Here is an 18,140-nt window from a genome sequence, read left to right as displayed (position 1 = left end):
GTTCGTTTTAATAAGCAAATGAAACAGAAAAGGTCTATTGGGGAGAGGGAGGAAAGTTTCCAGTTCCCATTCTTTCTGAGTTCCAGTTGTGTTTCCTGTTTTTGGTTTTATGAGGCATCTCCATGGTCTTTCAACATGAGACATCTCCATGGTCTTTTTTTTGCTAAAGCAAGTTTGAATGAATTTTACTTCTTCCAATCAAATGATTCTTTACTAGCGTGCTTTCCAAAACATTTCCATTGCAGACAGAAAATACTAGTACTTGCATAGCACAGTCTTGGACCACTTGTGTCACCACATCTGGCGAGCTCTGCTTTACTAAGACGTAAAATAGTATAAAGAAGAGGATTTGTAATCAGTAGACTGAGAAAATATCGAATGGGCTGTGGAGTTGAGATGGGATATGGGTTGTGCTGAAGTGGAGTGGTGTGTGAAGATCTCTTCCTCTCAGGACAAGTGACCAGTGGCCTTTAGTACCCTCAGCCTCTCAGAACCTAGACATGGTCTAGCTCACCGAGATCAAGGTTTTGGGGAACTGTACAGCTGTAAAACATGAGACTAACTGTGCTGGTTCTTTCCTGAAACTTGCATGGAGTATGGCAAGAAAGGGAGAAACTCCAGCCTAGGTTACCCAGTTGAAAGCACATAGGGCAGTTATGTAGTTAATCTCTTTGTGGGATGCCCTTTCTGAGCTGATGGGGACCTTATCAAGAAATTATTAATTCATCTTGCCAAATTATAACAGTTGAATTCTCTGCCATCCCCTTTTTGTGACTCAAGTTAATGCCTTGATTAAAAAAGAAAGGGGTCCTGATAAGTGGAAATATGCATAACTGAGAAGCGAGTAAACTGGGCCCCTCCAGAGAGCTTCCCACTGCATACCCTGTAAATCAATGTCATGTTGCATTCTACTGTAAAATGCATTCTTTGACCAGGCCAAGTGTAGAGTGAGTTCTGGGTGTCAAGCTTGAGAGCAAACATGAGAAAGGAGATCAAGTCCATTTTTCCCCTCTGAGGAAGAGTAGGTGAGAAACAAAGATTGAGCTGGGTGTAGCCTAGGTTGTTGCTAAGCAACAGAGCCCCTGCAGAAATGGTCACCCCAGAACACTTGCAGTGCTGTTTCTAAACAACCCCTCAGGCTAAACATTGAGGAAGCAGTCTGACCCAACAAATTTCTGTCACTGGCTTGGAACCAATAGAATTCCTTAGAAGAGACAGACAGCCCACTGAGTTTCCATGGAAAGAACACACTTCTGTGCTTGATTCAAACAAATAGGGAGTCTTACGCTGTCCACAGTTGCCAGGCACCAGGCAGAAGTGAACTCCCACACTCTTGAAGCAGAGCATCAATATATTTACAATGGGAAATACAGTGCCACACTTTAATGCTTATCTGGGGGGAAATGTGCAATAGCCAAGATATAGTTAATGAGAATAATGACAGAGAATCTCAAAACATACCACAAAGCTTCAGTAATTAAAACAATATGTATTAACATAGGAATAAATAAATCAGTGCAATAGAATAAATAATCCAAACACGCTATATAATTGGGAAGTTAGTAAATGATCATAGTGGCATTTCAGATCATTGGGGATAAAATGTTGTGATTATTAGTTATAAATTTGGAAATAAAATAAAATTAGAATTACAATTAGCACTGTATCCAAAGATAAGATTCCAGGTGAATTAAAGATATAAATATAAGGAAAAATAACCACCAAATTATAAAAAGCAGTACAAGAAAATTACATTGAACAGGGAAAGTTTTTATTTTAAAAGTAAGCCATAAATACCAGAAGCCATAAAAGAAAATATTGTCAGATTTGACAGTATGAAAATTTCTTTTTGAAAAAAGACATCATAAATAAGATCAAAAGACAAACAGCAGAGGGGATTTCCCTGGTGGTCCAGTGGTTAAGAATCTGCCTGCCAGTGCAGGGAATATTGGTTCGATCCCTGGTGGGGGAAGATCCCACGTGCCGCGGGGCAAATAAGCACACAACTACAGAGCCCGGGCTCTAGAGCCTGCAAGCTGCAACTACTGAGCCCACGTGCCACAACTACTGAAGTCCACATGTCTAGAGCCCTTGCTCTGCAACAAGAGAAGCCATCACAATGAGAAGCCCGCACACCGCAATGAAGAGTAGCCCCTGCTGGCCACAACTAGAGAAAGCCCGCATGCAGCAACGAAGACCCAGTGCAGCCAAAAAAAAAACCAAAACAAACAAAACAAAAAAACAAAACCCCAAAAAAGACAAGCAGCAGAGAGGAAGAAAATATTTGCAACATACAGAGCAGAGAATAGGTTACTATCCGTTATATATAAAAAGTTTCTACAAGTTAATAAAAGCAATCCAATTATTTGAAAAGATAATTTATAAAAGAATAAGAACAACTTAGAAACTCATCTCACCAGCAAACTAAAATAAGACTGATTTGCTATTTTCTACCCATCACATTGGCTGAAGTTAAAAAGCAAAATAATATATAATTCATGCTTTTGGGAAATGAGCAATCACATATATCCTTGGTAGGAGTAGAAATCTAAATTCATACCAAGTTTTGGAAGGCGATGTGTAATATCTATTCAATTTTAATTCAATTTCTAGGAATTCATCCTATAGAAATACTTATCCATGTACAATCAAAGTAATATATGGGTAAAAGATGTTTTATTTAGCAGTTGACAAGAATAAAAAACCAAGACAAAACTAGTTCATTCCCTATTTCTGTTACATAGTCTTTCTTTGAACAGGGTACAATTGATTAAGCTTACCCTCAACAAATTACAATTTTATCTTTCTGAAATTACACCCAATTTACTTTGATTGGAGGGCATTTCTAAAATCTTCAGTCACACTTTCCACACAACACCTCATTCACTGTGTATGAGTTTTGCTATTTTAACTCTCAGATGGCAATCTTATTTTCTAGCACCCAAGTATGAGCAATTAGAAAACTGGTAAAATGCCACATGAATTCAATATATTATTAATTTTCCTTTCCCACTTTTGAGTCAAGAGGGCTGTTTCTCTCATGGACTCATCATCACGTTGCTGAGGCAGAGGAATCTTTGGTGGAAGGTATGGTGGTAGGGGATGCAGAGGAGAAGGGAAACATAATAAATTGTTAGTAAGTGCCTGGCACCATAAAAAGCAGTGGGTCACACCTTGAATGATTTTACTCTGCAGGAGACATTTGGCCATATCTGGGGATATTTTTGGTTGTCACAGCTAGGAGGTTCTTACTGGCATCTAGTGGACAGAGGCCGAGGATGCTGCTAAACAACCTAAAATGCACAGGACAAGCCCCCACAACAAAGGATTATCCAGTCCAAAATGTCAATCGATACTATTGATATAAGGCAATATAAAGCATCTTACATGGATATCTCATTAATATTCCCAACAACCCTATGAAGTTGGAACAGTAGAAAGTCTCTTAGTAGACTCGCACTAAATCAACTCACTAACCCAATTAACTGGCATTCTCCCTTTCCTCCATAAAACACAATGAGTGATGACCAGGGCACACAAAGTGCTCAAGGCTGACCACTGACAAGAATGCTTGTGCACTTCTGCTTCATCAATACAGCTGTGCTTACCACCTTGCTTTTGTTACTGGACCTTCTAATTTTCTTATTATCATAATTATATAATTTAATAACATATCACATGAATCAGAATTTTTCAATCTTGACACTGACATAAATCAATGATATCATTACAGGAGTGCAAATATAAAAGGAGGGACTTCTCTGGTGGCACAGTCATTAAGAATCTGCCTGCCAATGCAGGGGACATGGGTTCGAGCCCTGGTCTGGGAAGATCCCACATGTCACGGAGCAACTAAGCCCATGTGCCACAACTCCTGAGCCTGTGTGCCACAACTACTGAAGCCCATGTGCCTAGATCCTGTGCTCCACAACAAGAGAAGCCACTGCAATGAGAAGCCTGCACACTGCAATGAAGAGTAGCCCCTGCTCACTGCAACTAGAGAAAGCCCACACACAGCAATGAAGATCCAATGCAGCCACAAATAAATAAATTAATTAATTTAAAAAATATAGAAGGAATTGTTTCTATGATAACTGACATGGCAGAGACTGGCTAGACCTCACTAACCTAACTCTGGACATAAAACTGGACCACATTTCCCAGACCCCTTTGCTTTGGATGGGACCATACTTCTACTTCTCACCAGTGGAGTGTGAACAGAGGTGGTATGCATCTCTTCTAGGCTGAGGTAGTTAAAGGGTGGGTATGCCTTCACTATCTTCTTTCCTTCTCTTTCCCCTGCTTGTCACCTGATGTACCCAAAACAGTAACTTCAGAAGCCACATATTGAATATTCCATGGCCAAAACTGAAGGACCTTGCACCCGTGAATCATGCTTGGAGGAGAGTCACTCACCAACTAGGAGCAACTGTTTTGGCCTTTAGGTAAATAAGAAAAAAAATTCTATTGTTCTTGAACCATTATACATTTTGGGGCTTGTTGTTAGTGCAAGTTGTGTTTCCTTAATTAATGAAGTGGGTTAAAGACTCTGGAAATACAGGCATGCCTTGGAGATAGTGAGGATTCAGCTCCAGACCACCACAATAAAGTGAGTCACACAAATGTCTTCGGTTTCCCAGTGCATATAAAAGTTATGTTTACACTATACTGTAGTCGATAAGGTGTGCAATAGCATTATGTCTAAAAACACTGTATATGCCTTAATTTTAAAATACTTTATTGTGGGAGGGAGGGAGATGCAAGAGGGAAGAGATATGGGGATATATGTATATGTATAGCTGATTCACTTTGTTATAAAGCAGAAACTAACACACCATTGAAAAGCAATTATACTCCAATAAAGGTGTTAAAAAAATTCCCAGAAATTTAAAGCTGAGGCAAAAATAATGAAAAAAGAAAAAAACTTTATTGACTCCCTCTTGCGAGAGCACCAGAATCACAACTAAATAACTACTGAACAGTCATCGACAGGAAGACACTGGAACTCACCTAAAAAGATACCCCACCTCCAAAGACAAAGGAGAAGCCACAATAAGATGCTAGAAGGGACGCAATTACAATAAAACCAAATCCCATAACTGCTGGGTGGGTGACTCACAAACTGGAGAGCACTTATACCACAAAAGTCCACCCACTGGAGTGAAGGTTCTGAGCCCCATGTCAGGTTTCCCAACCTGGGGGTCCGGAAATGGGAGGAGGAATTTCTAGAGAACCAGAATTTGAAGGCTAGCAGGATTTGATTGCAGGACTTTGACAGGACTGGGGGAAACAGAGACACCACTCTTGGAGGGCACACACAAAGTAGTGTGCATACTGGAACCCAGGGGAAGGAGCAGTGACCCCATAGGACACTCAGCCAGATCTACCTGCTAATATTGGAGGGTCTTCTGCCAAGGCGGGGGGTGGCTGTGGCTCATGGTGGGGGCAAGGACACTGGCAGCAGAAGTTCTGGGAAATACTCCTTGGTGTGAGTCCTCCCAGAGTCCACCATAAGCCCCACCAAACAGCCGGGTGGGCTCTAGTGCTGGGTCGCCTCAGGCCAAACAACCAACGGGGGGGAACCCAGCATCACCCATCAGCATACAAGCAGATTCAAGTTTTACTGAGCTCTGCCCACCTGAGTAACACCCAGCTCTACTCACCACCAGTCCCTTCCATCAGGAAGCTTGCACAAGCCTCTTAGATAGCCTCATCCACGAGAGGGCAGACAGCAGAAGCAAGAAGAACTACAATTCTGCAGCCTGTGGAACAAAAACCACATTCACAGAAAGATAGACAAAATGAAAAGGCAGAGGAATTTGTACAAGATGAAGGAAGAAGATAAAACCCCAGAAAAACAACTAAATGAAGTAGAGAGAGGAAACGTTCCAGAAAAATAATTCAGAATGATGATAGTGAAGATGCTCTGGGACCTCCGAAAAAGAATGGAGGCAAAGATCGGGAAGATGCAAGAAATGTTTAACAAAGACCTAGAAGAATTAAAGAACAAACAAAAAGAGATGAACAATACTATAACTGAAATGAAAAATACACTAGAAGGAATCAATAGAAGAGTAACTGAGGCAGAAGAACGGATAAGTGATCTGGAAGACAGAATGATGGAATTCACTGCTGTGGAACAGAATAAAGAAAAAAGAATGAAAAAAAAAGAAGAAGACAGCCTAAGAGACCTCTGGGACAACATTAAATGCACCAACATTCACATTATAGTGGTCCCAGAAGGAGAAGGAGAGAGAAAGGACCTGAGAAAATACTTGAAGATATTATAGTCGAAAACTTCCCTAACATGGGAAAGGAAATAGTCATCCAAGTCCAGGAAGCTCAGAGAGTCCCAGGGAGGATAAACCCAAGGGCAAACATGCCAAGACACATAGTGATCAAATTGACAAAAATTAAAGACAAAGAAAAATTGTTGAAAGCAACAAGGGAAAAACCACAAATAACATTCAAGGGAACTCCCATAAGGTTAACAGCTGATTTCTCAGCAGGAACTCTACAAGCCAGAAGGGAGTGGCATGATATACTTAAAGTGATGAAAGGGAAGAACCTACAACCAAGATTACTCTACCTGGCAAGGATCTCATTCAGATTCGACGGAGAAATCAAAAGCTTTACAGACAAGCAAAATCTAAGAGAATTCACCACCACCAAACCAGCTCTACAACAAATGCTAAAGGAACTTCTCTAAGTGGGAAACACAAGAGAAGAAAAGGACCTAGAAAAACACACCCATATCAATTAAGAAAATAGTAATAGAAACATACATATCGATAATTACCTTAAACGTGAATGGATTAAATGTTCCAACCAAAAGACACAGGCTCACTGAATGGATACAAAAACAAAACCCATCTATATGCTGTCTACAAGAGACCCACTTCAGACCTAGGGACACATATAGACTGAAAGGGAGGGGATGGAAAAAGATATTCCATGTAAATTGAAATCAAAAGAAAGCTGGAGTAACAATACTCATATCAGATAGAATAGACTTTAAAATAAAGATTGTTACAAGAGACAAAGAAGGACACTTCACAGTGATCAAGAGATCAATCCAAGAAGAAGATATAACAATTATAAATATATATGCACCCAACATAGGAGCACCTCAATACAGAAGGCAACTGCTAACAGCTATAAAAGAAGAAATCAACAGTAACACAATAATAGAGGGGGACTTTAACACCTCAGTTATACCAATGGACAGATCATCCAGACAGAAAATTAATAAGGAAACACAAGCTTTAAGTGATGCAGTAGACCAGAGAGATTTAAGTGATATTTATAGGACATTCCATCCAAAAACAGCAGATTACACTTTCTTCTCAAGTGCACATGGAACATACTCCAGGATAGATCACATTTTGGATCACAAATCAAGTCTCAGTAAATTTAAGAAAATTGAAATCATATCAGGCAACTTGTCTGACCACAACACTATGAGATTAGAAATCAATCACAGGGAAAAAATCATAAAAAACACAAACACATGGAGGCTAAACAATACATTACTAAATAACCAAGAGATCACTGAAAAAATCAAAGAGGAAATCAAAAAATACCTAGAGGGCTTCCCTGGTGGTGCAGTTGTTGAGAGTCCACCTGCCGATGCAGGGGACACGGGTTTGTGCCCCAGTCCAGGAAGGTCCCACATGCCGCGGAGCGGCTGGGCCCCTGAGCCATGGCCGCTGAGCCTGCACGTCCGGAGTCTGTGCTCCGCAATGGGAGGGGCCACAGCGGTGAGAGGCCTGCAAACCGCAAAAAAAAAAAAACCTAGAGATTATTTACAATGAAAACACGATGACCCAAAACCTGTGGGATGCAGCAAAAGCAGTTCTAAGAGGGAAGTTTATAGCAATACGATCCTACCTCAAGAAACAAGAAAAATCTCAAATAAACAATCTAACCTTACACCTAAAGGAAATAGAGAAAGAAGAACAAACTAAACCTAAAGTTAGTAGAAGAAAAGAAATCATAAATATCAGAGCAGAAATAAATGAAATAGAAACAAAGAAAACAATAGCAAAGATCCATAAAACTAAAAGCTGGTTCTTTGAGATGATAAACAAAATTGATAAGCCATTAGCCAGACTCAACAAGAAAAGAAGGGAGAGGACTCAAATCAATAAAATTAGAAATGAAAAAGGAGACATTACAATGGACACCATAGAAATACAAAGCATCCTAAGAGACTACTACAAGCAACTCTATGCCAATAAAATGGACAACCTGGAAGAAATGGACAAATGCTTAGAAAGGTATAAACTTCCAAGACTGAACCAGGAAGAAATAGAAAATATGAACAAACCAATCACAAGTAATGAAACTGAAACTATGATTAAAAATCTTCTAACAGGGGCTTCCCTGGTGGCGCAGCGGTTAAGAGTCCGCCTGCCGATGCAGGGGATACGGGTTCGTGCCCCGGTCCGGGAGGATCCCACATGCCGCGGAGCAGCTGGGCCCGTGAGCCATGGCCGCTGAGCCTGCGCGTCCGGAGCCTGTGTTCCGCAACGGGAGAGGCCACAACAGTGAGAGGCCCGCGTACCGCAAAAAAAAAAAAAAAAATCTTCTAACAAACAAAAGTCCAGGACCAGATGGCTTCACAGGTGAATTCTATCAAACATTTAGAGAAGAGCTAACACCCATCCTTCTCAAACTCTTCCAAAAAATTTCAGAGGAAGGAATACTCCCAAACTCATTCTATGAAGCTGCCACCATCACCCTGATACCAAAACCAGACAAAGATACTACAAAAAAAGAAAATTACAAATCACTGATGAATATAGATGCAAAAATCCTCAACAAAATACTAGCAAACAGAATCCAACAGCACACTAAAAGGATCATACACCATGATCAAATGGGATTTATCCCAGGGATGCAAAGATTCTTCAATATATGCAAATCAATCAATGTGATACACCATATTAACAAACTGAAGAATAAAAACCATATGATCATCTCAATAGATACAGAAAAAGCTTTTGACAAAATTCAACACCCATTTATGATAAAAACTCTCCAGAAGGTGGGCATAGAGGGAACCTATCTCAACATAATAAAGGCCATATATGACAAACCCACAGCAAACATCATTTTCAGTGGTGAAAAACTGAAAGCATTTCCTCTAAGATCAGGAAAAATACAAGGATGTCCACTCTTGCCAGTATTATTCAACAGAGTTTTGGAAGTCCTAGCCACAGCAATCAGAGAAGAAAAAGAAATAAAAGGAATGAAAATTGGAAAGGAAGCAGTAAAACTGTCACTGTTTACAGATGACATGATACTATACATAGAGAATCCTAAAGATGCCACCAGAAAACTACTAGAGCTAATCAATGAATTTGGTAAAGTTGCAGGATACAAAATCAATGCACAGAAATCTCTTGCATTCCTATACACTAACAACGAAAGATCAGAAAGAGAAATTAAGGAAACAATCCCATTCACCATTGCAGCAAAAAGAATAAACTACCTAGGAATAAATCTACCTAAGGAGGTAAAAGACCTGTACTCAGAAAACTATAAGACACTGATGAAAGAAATTAAAGATGACACAAACAGATGGAGAGATATACCATGTTCTTGGATTTGAAGAATCAATATTGTGAAAATGACTATACTACCCAAAGCAATCTACAGATTCAATGCAATCCCTATCGAATTACCAGTGGCATTTTTTACAGAACTAGAACCAAAAATCTTAAAATTTGTATGGAGACACAAAAGACTCCGAATAGCCAAAACAGTCTTGAGGGAAAAAAATGGAGCTGGAGGACTCAGACTCCCTGACATCAGACTATACTACAATGCTACAGCAATCAAGACAATATGGTACTGGCACAAAAACAGAAATATAGATCAGTGGAACAGGATAGAAAGCCCAGAGATAAACCCCCACACCTATGGTCAACTAATCTATGACAAAGGAGGCAAGGATATACAATGGAGGAAAAATCTTCTCTTCAATAAGTGGTGCTGGGAAAACTGGACAGCTACATGTAAAAGAATGAAATTAGAACACTCCCTAACACCATACACAAAAATAAACTCAAAATGGATTAGAGACCTAAATGTAAGACCAGACAGTATAAAACTCTTAGAGGAAAACATAAGAAGAACACTCTTTAACATAAATCACAGCAAGATTTTTTCTGATCCACCTCCTAGAGTAATGGAAATAAAAACAAAAATAAACAAATGGGACCTAATGAAACTTAAAAGCTTTTGCAAAGCAAAGGAAACTACAAACAAGAAGAAAAGACAACCCAACCCTCAGAATGGGAGAATATATTTACAAATGAATCAACTGACAAACGATTACCCTCCAAAATATATAAACAGCTCAAGCAGCTCAATATTAAAAAAAAACAAACAACCCAATCCAAAAATGGGCAGAAGACCTAAAGAGACATCTGTCCAAAGAAGACATACAGATGGCCAAGTAGAACATGAAAAGCTGCTCAACCTCAGTAATTATTAGAGAAATGCAAATCAAAACTACAATGAGGTATCACCGCACACAAGTTAGAATGGTCATCATCAGAAAATCTACAAACAACAAATGCTGGAGAGGGTGTGGAGAAAAGGGAACCCTCTTGCACTGTTGGTAGGAATGTAAATAGATACAGCCACTATGGAGAACAGTATGGAGTTTCCTTAAAAAACTAAAAATAGTATTACCATATGACCCAGCAATCCCACTACTGAGCATATACCCAGAGAAAACCATAATTCAAAAAGACACACACATCCCAATGTTTACTGCAGCACTACTTACAATAGCCAGGTCATGGAAGCAACCTAAATGCACATTGACACATGAGCAGATAAAGAAGATGTGGTACATATATACAATGGAATATTACTCAGGCAAAAAAAAGAACGAAATTGGGTCATTTGTAGAGATGTGGATGGATTTGGAGACTGTCATACAGAATGAAGTAAGTCAGAAAGAGAAAAACAAATATCGTATATTAACGCATATATCTGGAACCTAGAAAAATGGTATAGATGAACCGGTTTGCTGGGCAGAAATAGAGACACAGATGTGGAGAACAAACGTATGGACGCCAAGCGGGGAGAGCGGTGGTGGTGGTGGTGGTGGTGTGATGAATTGGGAGACTGGGATTGACATATTTACACTAATATGTATAAAATAGATAACTAATAAGAACCTGCTGTATAAAAAATAAATAAAATAAGATTCAAAAATTCAAAGAAAATACTTTATTGCTAAAAAAATGTCATTTGAGCCTTCAGCAGGTTGTAGTAGTAACATCAAAGATCACTGATCACAGATCACTATAACAAATATAATAATAATAGAAAAATATGATATATTGTGAGAATTAGTAAAATGTGACACAGAGACACAAAGTGAGTAAATGCTGTTGGAAAAAATGGTGCTGGCAGACTTGCTTGACGCGGGTTTGCCACAAATTTTCAATTTGTAAAAAACTGCAATAAAGCGAAGCACAATAAAACAATAAAACTCACTTCTAAAAGTGAGTCCCTCAAAATTTGCCATTATATTAGGTATAGGACAGAAAATGGTATAATATTGGGAATGAAATCATTAACATCTAAAATAAATTTTATAGTCATATTTCTTTTTAAGTCTTTTAAGCTCTTACACCATTTTGAAGAAATCATTAACTATGCATTGCTAGCATGGTTCATGCAAGAAAGTCATCTTGGAATCCAACCAGCAAACCTAGAGGCCTGGCCTTACATCAAAAGATTGACCTAAACACGTACTTCTAGCTATTTTAAGTTGAAATGTTTAAAGTAAATATGTACTGTTTTTTAATGATTTCTTGCTTTAACTGAACTTTTTTTTTTTTTTTTTTTTTTTTTTCTTTTTGCGGTATGTGGGCCTCTCACTGCTGTGGCCTCTCCCGTTGTGGAGCACAGGCTCCGGACACGCAGGCCCAGCGGCCATGGCTCACGGGCCCAGCTGCTCCGCTGCATATGGGATCCTCCCAGACCGGGGCACGAACCCGTATCCCCTGCATCGGCAGGCGGACTCTCAACCACTGCGCCACCAGGGAGGCCCTAACTGAACTTTTGAGATAACCTGCTTTCCACTAGTCCCAATCAATCCCATTGAATGAGAGGTCTTCCAGTGTTCAACCATTTTTCAAATGAGAAAACTGAGGTTCAGGAGGTAAGGCGACTTCACAAATCTCCAAAGCAAGTGGCAGAGCTAGAATCCACCTCCAGACTCCCAAACTCTCCACTGTTACTCCATGTGGTGGCTCTCCTTCCTCTTGGGAGCTCTGACACTGCTGAGCCAGACACAGGCCACCATCTCTGTATCTGATGGAGAAGCCAGTGTGGCTTTCAGAGGCTTATTACAAACAAACAATGAGTTGCAAATGTTCCCATGGAAGTTGATCATTTGGCAAATGCTTTAGTTTATGGAGGTATTTAACTGTATGAAAAATGGAGCCAAGCCGCACAGCCCTGGCTGCATGTCAGTTCTGCCCAGAGCCCTTAGCAGAGGCTCCCCCTCAGTGCAGCTGGTGTCCTGTGCCTGCAGGGCTGTGGCTGCCAGACCTTGGGAGATGCTCTTGAGTCCCAGGCTCCCTCTCACTGACACAGAACTTTCTTTACAGTTTACAAACAGATTTCTGACATGTTACTTTTCTTTTTTGGCATGGCTTGCAGGATATCAGTTCAGTTCCCAGACCAGATGTTTCATCTCAACATTTCAGGCTAAAGTGCCCTTATCACCAGGGCCACGGCAGTGAAAGCTCAGAATCCTAATGACTAGGCCACCACGGAACTCCGCCTGACGTGTTATCTTGGTTGAGCCTCTCAACCGTCTTTAAGGTCAGTGGGACAGATTTTACCTCTTTTTACAGAAAATTGAGCTGAGAGAGGTTAAGTAAGTTCCCTAAGTCCCATGGCTACTATGTGTCAGGGATAGAGCTGAGGTATAAACCCAGGTGCGTGCGTTCAGCTCCGTGTTCCTTCTGCCACACCACATGACCTTCTCCTGCTGCCCTGCCAAATCCCATCACCCCAAAGCCTGGTGCCTCTTTAGTGGAACAGCTTGGTGTCCCAGTGAGGGAACACCTTTGAAGGCGAGCAGCCTCAGTTTGAGTCAGGGCTCTGACTCTTATCAGCCTGAGCTGCAGTTTTCTCATCTTTTGCATGGGAAAGGATAACCATACCAACTCACACAGGAGTGGTGAGGATAATGCGTGCATTTGGTGAAAGCCACGATCACAGTGTCTGGCTCACAGTAGGGCTTCAGTCCCCACCCATTGTCTGTACCTGAGTGTTGATGTCTGTGCTCTGCACCGGTGCCTTTCATTCCACCCTCACAATGGGCTATGTGTAGGGCCTTCCAGCCTGGCTGGGAATTTCCCAAGAGCAGGGACCATGTCCCTTTTATGAAAAATACTTGGAAGTGGGCTTTGCTGTCCGATCCCAGCCTGCCCCGAGGGCTCCAGTCATCATCACTACTCATTGGCACACAGACGCTGATCATTTGGAACTTCCTGCTCTCATTCCCATCCCTAGCCCCAGTCTTCCAGCATGCTTGAAAGCCTCTGCAACCCCCATGATTTGCTTGACCTGTTTAGGTACAATCCAGTCACATTTCATTTTCTTATTTCATCTCAACATTTCAGGCTAAAGTGCCCTTATCACCAGGAATTCCAGAATCTTCCTTTCCTCTCTCATTCCCTGCTATTCCACTGTACTCAATTGCCTAGCAACCTGGGCGCTACTCAGTCCAAAGAGATTAGAGTGTGAGAAAAGTCAACGTATAAGAAAGATCAGAGTCATGCAAGATAAACCAGGACGGGTTGCCTGGAAACAGAGAACTTTCATCAGGATTTAGAATGTACGAGAACTTTGGCAGGTAGATGTGTTGGCAATGGGGAAGGGAGGACCCCTGAAGTATGGGATCAGTAGCCAAGGGGTGGAAAAAAGCAGCGCCTCTGGCTCAGAATGCAGTGACTTCACTTGATAAATTCCAGTCTGGTAAGGCTTTCAGAAAATGGGTGAGCTCATTCAATGCTGATATTGTTCCAAATTGGTATAGTCCTTGAGAGCCATAAAATATGTTCATGTCTTTGACAAGTAATCCTGACCATGAAAATTTATGCTTTAAGGAAATAATTCAATGGAACACCAAATGCTCTTTGAACAATAGTGTTCATAGAGACATTCTATATAGTAGAGAACATTTGGAAGAAATCAACAGTGCAACAGTAGGAGCTGGTTAAATAAAATATGAAATGTCTAGATAATGAAGTGTTAGGAAGATATTAAAAGTGATCATTAAAGTTTGTACTATTCAATTCTGAATTAACAATTCAGCAAATATGGATGGAGGGTGCTGTATTAGTTTGTTAGGGCTGCTGTAACTAAGTACCACAGACTGGGTTGCTTAAACACCAGAAATTTATTTTCCCGCAGTTCTGGAGGCTGGAAGTCTGAGATCAAGGTGTCAGCAGGGTTGGTTTCTTCTGAGCCCTCTCTCCTTGGCTCGTAGATGTGTCTTCTCCCTTTGTCTGCACATGATCTTCCCTCTGTGTGTGTCTGTGTCCTAATTTCCTCTTATAAGGACACCAGTCCTATTGGATTAGGCCCGTCCTAATGACTTCTTTTTAACTTAATTAATTACCTCTTTAAATATCCTATTTCCATATACAGTCACATTCTGAGGTATAGTGAATTAAGACTTCAACATATGAATACTGGGGGGACATGATGGCTTTTTCTGTATCTGAGACTGCACCTTGGGTTTGGGGGACTGATATGAAAAAGACACAGTCTCTGGTTGCCAAACATCTATAGGCAAGAAAAAGTCTGGCTTTGATGGAAGGATAGAACTCTGACAAGGCAAGAGGGTGGGGTGGGCAGGGAACAATTAGGGCAAAGGCGGGGAAACAGAGCACAGTTTGCACTTGACCTCTGTGAAGTTATTCTTGGGTGCTGTACACACAGGACTCAAAGGCTATAATCGCAAAGTGATTTTATCTTGTCTCCTACTTCCCTTTCAAATTTATTCAGCTGGGAAATTTCCCCCTCTGCTCCTGCACAAAAACTCACACAGTCTTAGGACTTTCTGGTTCCTCTTAGGTAATAAGCCTTTTGGGTCATGTTAAGTTCTTATACTCTGTCCCAGTTTAGAAATTAATAATTTAAATAATCAAATTGATTAAATAAAAGCTTCCAACTTAAGTTACAGCCCCTTGTCTGGCTGGGCCACTTGCTGCAGATGGGCTATCTGGGGCAGGGAGCTGGGTGATGTTAACCTTTTCCCTCTATTCATCCTCCTTCTCTCTGCCTCTGTTTCTGGCCCCTTCTGGATTGGGGTTGAGGGAGGGAGAAGAAGACAGACTATTCCTATATGCATATTATCTCCATGGCTAGAACAGGATCCTCTTGGCTGGGGAAGATTTTTGCCAGGTGTGGACTGGTCAGCCAAGAGCAGGGAGAATAGGACCCAAGACCTCTCAGCTGCCAAAGGGGTGATGCAGCCCGGTTTGTGGTTTCTCAAATCTTAACTTCAATCAGCTCCGATCATTAATGATCTTATGACTGCAGCTGGCTCTTTTGAGAACCTCTCAGGCCAAGAAACAAAGTCAACTCCAACGGAAACTGCAATGCAAATTGAGCTTCTGGGACCATATTTAACTTTACATTCTCCATGGAAGTGGTAGGAGAGATCAGAGGCAGTGAACCTCATGGAAGAGAAACAAGGTCAGAGCTTGTCTGGGGTCTCACAGTGGAGAGGTGCTGTGTCCTGGATCTGCAGACCTCTGGCCCTAGAGGTGTTGCATTACTTGCTTGAATGAGGCAGTGTGATGTTAAAAACATAGGCTTTGGGGCCACATAGATGATTCTATCTCTATATTAATTAACTCTGTGGCCTTGAATAAGTCACTTAGCTTCTCAGTTTTATCTAGTTTTCAGAGTTGTCATGAGGAGTACAACATATAAAATACACAAAAACATCTACCTGGTACCTGGTATATGAAAGGTCATAAATTAATTTTATTTGTTTCCCCTCCTCTCATTAATGCTGAAATGCAGCCTTTTCCTGAGTCAGTGAAAGACTACAGTCATGAGATGTGGTTGGGCTGATTCCCCAGGATGTGGGACCTTGTTGAGAGTTTCCAGGACCTGAGGGTAACCCAGGTAACAACATGGGGAAGGATATAGTTAGAGCTGTCCAGGCAGCAAGCATACTCGGACAATCTGTTTCCCTTCCTGAATCTCGAGCTACTCCTAGTGCCCTGATCTCACCCAGCCCCAGGCCCAGAAGGCTCACTCTCTAGGCAAATGGATTCCTAATAGCCATTGGCCGAGACTTCAGGGTTGTGGTCCTCATGGTCTCACTGGGAGAGGTCCACTTCCTGCCTTTCTCCATTGGCCACCAGCCAAGTGGCCAGTTTCCCATCAGGCTGTGGCTGTTCCTCCTGTGGGCCCAGTTTGGTAGGGACACAGTCTCCACTCTTCCTGTTTCCATGAGCAAGGGCTTCTCTGGGGTATCACTCCTGGTTTCTCTCATTCCACCCGAGGAACAAGGGATCAACTTACTCGATGAATGATTTTGAGGAAGGAACTGAATATAAGTAGGGAGTCCTCCTGGATTCTGTCTTGAGATCTGCACTCTGAACTGTTCTGTCTACTCTGTGTGAGCTTAGAGAGCATGACCTGGATCTTCAGAACAGGCTTATTTCTGGGTAGGGAGTGGGGTGTGGTGGGGGGACGGAGAGTGGGACAAAGTATAATTTCCAAAAACGTTAAAAAACATTACTTCTATACAAATATGGAAGAATATATGTCAAAGCTCTGTTTAACTCATTAATAAGAAAATGTTGAAGCTGGGTCTTAAAAGCATTTGATGAAATTTATATAGTTAGAAAAGGAATGCTGAAATAAGTTTATTAAATTAGATGCAAAATATCCTCCCATGCGATAAAATGATAGTCTTTGCAGTCATCTTCTCTATCAAACAGATATCGCTTGGGTCTCTATCAGACAAAAATCTACATATTAACATGTAATATTAATGAATGTTAACAAATCTGGACCCTAATACATAGTCAATAAAAGTCAAGCAAAGACTAATTTCTCTTGGAGAATTAAATAAATCTTGGTGGGGCTGTTAGACAGTGATCCAGTATAATATTGAGACAACAAGTAGTCATGTTTTTGCATTATTTCCAAGATTTTGATAACTCTGGGTAATTCTTTGTTTGTTTGTTTGTTTGTTTATTTATTTTTGGCTGCATTGGGTCTTCGTTGCTGCGCGCGGGCTTTCTCTAGTTGCAGCCAGCTGGGGCTACTCTTCGTTGCGGTGCATGGGCTTCTCATTGCAGTGGTTTCTCTTGTTGCAGAGCACAGCCTCTAGGTGCGTGGACTTCAGTAGTTGTGACTCGTGGGCTCTAGAGCTCAAGCTCAGTAGTTGTGGCATATGGGCTTAGTTGCTCCACTGCATGTGGGATCTTCCCAGACCAGGGTTTGAACCCGTGTCTCCTGCATTGGCAGGTGGATTCTTTTTTTTTTTGTGGTACACAGGCCTCTCACTGTTGTGGCCTCTCCCATTGCAGAGCACAGGCTCCGGACGCGCAGGCTCAGCGGCCATGGCTCACGGGCCCAGCCGCTCCACGGCATGTGGGATCTTCCTGGACCAGGGCACAAACCTGTGTCCCCTGCATTGGCAGGTGGACTCTCAACCACTGCGCCACCAGGGAAGCCCAGGCAGGTGGATTCTTAACCACTGCATCATCAGGGAATTCCTGGGTAATTCTTAATAAGGGATAAATTCAGTACCGGGGAGGGGATATTAGCAAGCACAGCACATCTGAATATTTTGTTAAAATATGTTTTTTTTACTATCTCCATCTTTGTGATTACTGGGTCTATCTCTCCTTTGCTTTTTTTTGTTTTTGTTTTTTAATATTTATTTATTTATTTAGTGTGTGCCAGGTCTTAGTTGAGGCACTTGGGATATTTGTTGTGGCGTGCAGGATCTTTACTTGTGGCATGTGGGATCTAGTTCCCTAACCAGGGATTGAACCACCAGGGAAGTCCCCTCTCCTTTCGTTTTGTTTTTTCACTTGGGTAGAGAAAAGAGGGGTGTTATT

Source organism: Mesoplodon bidens (genome assembly GCF_964165515.1).
Source record: "Mesoplodon bidens genome assembly, chromosome: 2".
In the NCBI taxonomy this organism is placed as follows: Eukaryota; Metazoa; Chordata; class Mammalia; order Artiodactyla; family Ziphiidae; genus Mesoplodon; species Mesoplodon bidens.
The sequence above is the reverse complement of the archived record's forward strand: the minus strand, read 5'-3'. Positions refer to the sequence as shown.